The sequence below is a fragment of the Lactuca serriola genome, chromosome 3 (assembly GCF_051521515.1).
Source record: "Lactuca serriola cultivar US96UC23 chromosome 3, Lser_US96UC23_V15, whole genome shotgun sequence".
Taxonomy (NCBI): domain Eukaryota; kingdom Viridiplantae; phylum Streptophyta; class Magnoliopsida; order Asterales; family Asteraceae; genus Lactuca; species Lactuca serriola.
In genome coordinates this window covers 269,202,201-269,210,164 of record NC_136410.1, presented here as the reverse complement: position 1 = coordinate 269,210,164, position 7,964 = coordinate 269,202,201, and the positions used below count along the sequence as shown (strand labels likewise).

Sequence of the window (7,964 nt, the reverse complement as noted above, 5' to 3'; positions counted from 1 at the left end):
TCTTGGGATGTGATGTTATGAACTGATTATGTGTTGAGTGGTATTTTGGGGAACTCACTATGCATTTATGCTTACAATGTTGTGTTATGTGTTTCAGGTATCAGTGAGGATCGCGGGGAGGCGCCGACTTGATCAGCACACATGAGGAGATTTTGCATTTTTTTTTTTGATCTTGGGATGTGATGTTATGAACTGATTATGTGATACAATGATATTTTTATAACAATTACGAATGAAAGTGTGTTTTTTAAATGTGAAAAATTATTTGAAAATTTGGGTGTTACAGAAGGACTGAATAGGTCAAACCAATATTTTTGAGTCAATTATTTTATTATTAAGATATTTGGGTCAAAAATACCAAATTATAACTTATGAATTTAGAATGAAAAATATACATATATTTTCATAAATCTAAATATCGTTATAAAACAATCGACAAACTTTGTGCCTTTGCGATTCAACAATTGTTCAAACAAAATTCCCGACATTTATACTATACAAAACAAGTAAACATTCAAATTGTTGGGCTTGAAAGATTCTAATCATGCTTATTGGGCCTTCGTGACCCATTAACATGACTTTTGGGCCTAACATAAATAATACATGTTTATTGGGCCTCATGTGACCCAATTACATGCTTAAGGGACCCTCAATGGCTTTTCATGCTATTGGGCCTTAGTGGCCCATTCGCATTGCTAGTAAGGTCCAAATAAATCATATGCGAAATAGGCCAACGCGTCCTTCGTATACTCGATAGCCTTAAATAACAAATGTGATTAGTAGGACCTCATGGTCCTCTTCTCCTCGTCTGTTAGGCTTACCGTCTATTCAAGTAAACAAAAATTAGGTCGTTAATCAAGGTTAATTAAATTCATTTGGATTAAGTGAGTGATAATGGGCGACACCAATAAGTGTCGGTCGTAGTCTGTAGTTATAATCAAAGTCTCCTAGAGGGAGAGTAATAGTTTGTGTATAGATCTATACGGGGGTGACTCCCCCACACCTATGCTGTTCGCTATAGTTAGATTCGATCAGTCAAGGGTGAAAAAATCTTAAGATCAATTTCGGCATTCACTAGAATGCCAAGACAGACGAACTAGTCATTATCATGCATGGTTATAACGACTCACATAAAAATCCAATACCATCTAAGTAATCAGGGGAAATCATATTCATTCGATACGACGATACAATAATACAAAACGATCATACTGTTTTATCAAAAAACATCGGGTTTTCCGGGGAAATCAACATTATTCACTTGTACTTTCAATAACTATAATGCAAAACTTCTCATTTATACACGATTCGAAAACATTCATGCATATACCTATGGATCATCACACTTTTTGTATAAACAATTACCTTTTCAGAAAATATCGGATTTTCTGGGTTTTATAAACTACACAAAACATTTTCATATCAAACATGCTTATGAACTCACCAACATTCTATATGTTGACGTTTTCAAAATAATTTGTATTCTCAGGTAACAGATAAGCTGAAGAACAATACCAAGTATGTTACAATGTTATGTTTTGAAAACTCTCAACCAATTTATGCTATGGATATGTAATATTTAGACAATGTACTTGATGTGAACAAGGTCAGTTGTAATGTATTAATGCATGGTGATGTTTATGTTATGTTTCATGTATATTCATTGTGATGATATTTCAATTTAAGTCATGCGAGCCCTCAGACGTTTCCGCCGTCTGGTTCGGGGGTGTGACATATTGTGTGGGTTGGGTTGAGGTTGTATTGCTTTGTGTTGTAGCCAACAAACCTTGGAGTATGACATACATAAGTTGAGGGCCAGGGAGAGCATGCCAGACTCATACTGAGGACTCATTAGCATTCCAGATATGAGTTGAGGGTTGGGTAGGGAAAACCAAACTCATAGTGAGGGCTTAGTGGCATTCCAGATACAAGCTAAGGACCGGGTGGTATGCCAGACTCGCACTGAGGGCTACTAATTGGTATTCCAGTCCAAGGATTGAGGGAGCAAGCCAAACATAAGTTGTAGGCCAAAGACAAGCCAAACTTATACTGTGGGCTCAAGAGCAAGCCATATATGAGCTGTGGGTCTGATAGGCAAGCCAGACTTATACTGTGGGCTCAAGGGGTAGCCTAGTCTTTTAGCTGTGGACCCGATACATGCTGTTATTTGTATACGCTATCTATTTGGGTGTAGGTACTTTGGGGAAACTCACTAAGCTTCATGCTTACCATTTTATTTTATTGTTTCAGGTACTTCAGTGGATCGTGTCAAGGTGAAGGTGTGACCGTACATATCCCCGCGCTTTGGACTTATGATTTCTGGGAAACTATGATAATGTGAATGTTGAAAACTATGTTGAAAATGGTTATGATTTTAAATAATGTTTTAGAAACAATGGCTTTTGTAAACACTTTTTTGGAAAAAGGGTTGTTTTGAAATGTTTAAATTTTATGAATTTTTATGGATGTTACAAGTACCCTGATGTTGTGGTGGCGGATTTGCCTGATAAAGTGACATTGGAAAGTGTTGCATCCGATCATTCGTTAATGATGGTGGAATTCATTGATGAAATGAGGTTTACCTTGCTGTATTATCATATAAAAGTTGATTTTTTGTAAAACTATTTTAGTTGTGTTTAATAGTGAATAGGCCACTAAACAATTTTTGACTTCATGAAGTTTGACCAAATTTTTGCGAAAATCTATGGGATAATCGACTCGAAGTGAAACATAACTCTAATGCAAGCAAGAAACTACTTGTCAATGGCTAAGACCCTATTTGGAAAAAAATAGCTTGCTTATAAGTTAGTTTATTTTAATTTAGTGTTTGGTAAAACCACAAAAATAGCTCATCGTAGCTTATAAGCTAACAACTAGTGCCTCAAATATGCCTAACACTTGCAAGAGTTACTTTTCCCCCCTTAGAATCTAAGGATGCAAAATGAATAAACATCACCTATGACAATTATACGACGTTTGACAAAAAAAGTTGTTGAATGACAATTGGTCTTATAACTTGCGCCAAAGTTTTAGTAGCGGCGACTCTTTAAGATGGGTTGTTATCCATTCGTTGTTACTGGTATCAAATTAGCTTATATTAGTGTATATTTTGCACCTCGGTGACTCATATTTTTTAGCATTCACAAATATTCATAGGTAATCATGCAAATATAAATTACCTAAAATGTTTGATGATACTAAAAGCAACAATATTAACATATCTTAAGAGGATAAATCAACATACAAATGCTACCGGATAAAAAAAATACTATCTATGTAATAAAAATACATAACATTTTGCCCACCAACGATAACGTCTTCCCCAATATTTCGAGGTTATGTGGGAGGGAGAGATTGTCTTTGGCAATCTAGCTAGGTGTCATGTTTCCAACACCATTGGCAACCATTTTGTGCCTTATGCATAACTTGGGTTGTGAGATGATTCTAATAAAATTAAATATTAGATTATCTATCTAATGAAATACAATTTTTGCAATATTAAAGGAAAGATGGAGAATAAACAAAAATTATATATGTAATAAATACTTAATGTCAATACACCATCAAAAGAGAAAAAGATGAATCTAAACAAAACAACCAACATTTTTTTTTCAGATTTAGGCAAAAAATTAGTTTTTTCCCAATCTAATCACCCTCCTACTATATAGGCTTTGGCTGAGCCTTTTACATATAATGCATTTTTGTTTTCATTTTTCTTGAAATTTTCACCATGTTTTTTTTGTAAAACCTCTCTCATACCGATTTCATTTTAGCAAAATATATATATATATATATATATATATATATATATATATATATATATATATATATATATATATATATATATATATATATATATATATATATTGCTATAAAAATGGTATTTGAAGATTTCTACCATAAAATAACTTAAAAAATGTTTTTTTCTTTTTATAAAAAAACTCAAAGGTATCATCACTCGCAATTCTTTTTACCATTTTTTTCTGGCATTTGCCAATTTTTTTGGGCTTCTTTTATATCTTGGACTAAAATTTAGTTCTAGCAATATAAATCTCTCGTGTGCTATGAAAATGGTATTTGAAGATTTCTATCACAAAGAAACTATAAAAAAAACTAGGTTATAACCCGTGGAAACCACGGTTAGCAAAATAAAAGAATATTGATACATCAAACTATAATCATCAATAAATTATTTTCATACATTTATTAACTTACAAAGTTAGATGATTTGTTGGTAAGTTTATAATTATTGATTTAAATTATTATATAAAATGGCTTGAAAATATGAGCGACATTATTTACATGTAGATAAACGAAAAAAGGATAAAATTAAAAATAAATTATTGTAAGAAACATACATAAACACAATAAACTAAATTAGAAATGAAAAGTAAGATTAAAATGTGTTTTACTATTAATAAATAAAAGTTGCTATAAGAAATAAAATTATAAAAATTGTTTATAAATTTCTAAAAACTTCTTTATAATTTTTTTTTATGAATTTTTAAAAACTTCTTTATAGGTGCAGACAATAGTCATCAAATTCCAATTTTACAATTCCCAAATGTATAACTTTCTTTAAGAATTACCAAAATGCAAGGCAATAATCATCAAAACATATGAAGACAAATTAAATGATATTTTTAACTCATCTTTGCAAAATAAGAGAATATTGTTTAATAATGATGTGATATTTTTAACTGAAATAAGAGAATATTGTTTAATAATGATGTTTTACATAAACTAAAGATAGGCCAAAAGAAAATGCAAGACTTATGATGTTGGCAATTTTATGTATCCAGAGCTCAATGTTCCAGGGTAACTCTTGTCCATTCAAAAGTCTAATATAATTTTTGAGCATACTCTCAACCCTGTTTAAAGGTTGCAATTCTTATTTACAAAAATGTGTTATCAGTTTTGGAATGTAAACCACATAATTTTCCACTAAAATATAGAAAGATAGATATATACTTTATAATGTGGATCCTTAGGATTAGAAGTAAAGACCCTGGAAAATATTTTAGGTAGAAGTTAAGTAAACCAAGGGAAGACATCACACCATAATAAGGTAAAGTGCATACGTTTACACCACACATCATTAAATTAAAATGCCCTTATAAGGAACACATCCGAAGAACATGCTATAATTTAATAGAATTTTCATACTACAATGCCTCAATAAAAAAGTTTGAAAGTACATTGTAGTAAACGAAAGAAATAAAAGTTCAATCCCTAAAATTTAATAGGTTCTAGAGGATTTTTATCATTTCATTAAATCTATATGAAAACCAACATGTAAATGCATAAATTAAAAAAAAATACATATTTTTCCTCGTAAATCAAATTAGTATAGAAAAGCAACGATGTTTAAAAAATGTAAATATCACCTATAGATGGTATGTGTATGCTAAAACCATATTAGCTGCTTAAGCTTATTGTTGAGAATGCAAGGCTCTTTTGGTAATATGTGATTGCTTCTACAGTTTGATGCGAAATCATACAAAAATTCGACACATTAAAATTGAATTACATCAAAGTACAAAAAATTATTATAAACAGTGAAATCAAAAAATGGGTAACAAACATGTCAAATTGATTAAATATTATGTTTTCTATGAACACGTGAAGTTATAATAAAATTATGTTATTTAAAATCAGTTAGTTTTTTTTTTTTTTAACTTTCACCATTTAAAGTCATAGATTTTTCTCTTTGAAAACATCAACATTGGTCCTTATAAAGTTGGCATTCACAGATCCAGGAGCTCTTTCCTGCTTAAAGCATCCACATTTATAAAAGAACAAACTTTCAGTTTTTGCTTCTACAACCCATGTGGGATAAATGCAAGTCTGTGAACCTTTTTTCTTTTCATCTAGTCACCCAAATCTTGTTTTCCTTTTCAGTGGACTGTTGAATAACTTTAAGACCTACAACTTAACATGCCATTTCCACAAAGTCAGTTGAATTGTAACCAAACTTACAACCATAAAATGAGACCATGTATCCTTCAAATTGCTATTTTTTCAAACAAGCAAAAATATGGAAGACATGCATTTAATTATTAGAAAATCAATTGGCGACCTGATACCTACCTATTGGTGATTAAGAAATAGAGACATACAAGTGATGATTTCAAAATTTGAGAATTGAATTGATCGAGAGGTATCAATAAAATTTGATCTACAAACTAAATCATTTATAGAAGCAACCAGAATTATGCATATAAAATGGCATATGAAATTAAATGAGAAGGTATAAAGCTATTTAGGTTCACTTTTGAGCATGAATTGCTAGTAATATTGTTATATGTATGGGGGAGGGGGGAAATAGAGCTGAAATAGAATCAGTAGCTGCCATATGGAACATTGTGGTGGAGCTTATATTCTTTTATTGTAGAGTAAAGATAAAGAATTATATTATATTTTACATCTAGGCATAGAAAAAAGTGAGTTTCTTGGTTATCAATTTAGGTTCTTGATGGCGTTCTCTCCCCATGTCATTGTTCTTGTTTGTTCCTGTTCATTTTGTTCATTTTTCATCTGGAGTATAAATTGTAACAAGGTTCATTCCCACCAGTATCTATATTCTCCTCCACAAGTCATTTCATGTAATATATTAAACAATTGATTACCGGTTCCCAAACACACATGATTGTGACAGAGAGAAATCAGTTGCATTGTTGAACTCTAAAGCCTTAACAGCTTCAAAAAAAAAGGAATTGTTTAACTTCCATATCTTTAGAGATTAGAAGGGTGAATAAAAAAATTTATAAATTACCTCAATGGCACAAGGCTTTGCTTTTGCATTTTTTTTTTGGTCTCTCAGATGGTCATCCAATATCTTGCATAATCGGACCAACATATCACTATTAAGCTCATCGATATCAATATCAATATCAATATCAATTAGAAGAGGAAGCACAAGAACTTGTAAAGAAACATCATTCTATAATCTCGTTTTCATGGGGAAAGTTTGTTGCTAAGATATATAGAGACAAATCAACCCAGGCCTAATTCGTTTTTCTTGCTCCTTAGCCATGTTCTTCTTCACACATCAATATCAAGATGTAAATTTTATTTGAAGATTTGAAAAATTACGAAAAAATGGACTTTTATCAATCTAGGGCATTAAATGGAAGCAACAAAATCGAAACATGGACATTAAATTGAAGCTAAATAAACACATGTAAGCAACACCACAAGAAAAACAACCAAAACTGAAGAAAGTTTACCCAGATCGAGGATTTGTTGTCTTCATCCAAAATTTCATGGCTTGCGTGGCCTATATCCTGATTAAAAAAACTCCATTAATGGCCTTCATCAAGAATGTGTTTAGGGTTTTAAGTTGTGGACGGGAGGAGAACGATTAAGAGAGAAAGTGTTCGATGTGATTTCAAAAGAGGTAAACAGAATTTGAATTTCAAAAAAATTATATCCTACTATTTAGGGGATGTGATAAGCAAAAAAGGGGCTAGGGTTTTAATGGGAAACAAAAAGCAAACCGTATAGCATCCTTAGCATGAAATAAGAAATAAAGAAGAGGTTTGGTATTCTGATTTTTAATACACAGTTATGGTGGAGGTGGTGAGAAGATAATTTAGCGAGGAGAAGTAGGGATTCAATATTGAGCTTCACGATGATTTCGGGATCATGAAATTTGATTGAGCAAGAATTGCGCCGAGACGGGAGATTGAGAGATAATGGAACAAATGAGCGAGAAAATGAGCACATGAGTACACATGTAACTTTTAGAATGTATGTGCAAAATAATTGTAAATTATAAGAAATTAACACGTAGACAAAACTTTTATTAGAAGTAGGATTAGAGTCTTTTATTAGAAGTAGGATGCTTTTAGAAAAAACTCATGGTTTTCGTAACTGCAAAATTACTTTACGAGATTTCGTTAGTTATATATATATATATATATATATATATATATATATATATATATATATATATATATATA

The 7,964-nt window shown here is 31.3% G+C and overlaps 1 long non-coding RNA gene across 2 annotated transcripts; it reads right to left on the bottom strand.

Moving 5' to 3' along the window:
* Positions 1-6,261: 6,261 nt before the first annotated feature.
* On the bottom strand, positions 6,262-7,730 carry LOC145093991 (uncharacterized). Of its 2 annotated transcripts, XR_013703178.1 has the most exons (3): positions 7,230-7,730; positions 6,776-7,042; positions 6,262-6,699 (listed from the first exon to the last, which is right to left on the bottom strand). It is a non-coding gene; the product is annotated as an uncharacterized LOC145093991 (long non-coding RNA). The 2 variants fall into 2 exon arrangements; XR_013703177.1 differs by having other exon boundaries at positions 6,776-7,730.
* Between the last annotated feature and the right edge of the window lie 234 nt (positions 7,731-7,964).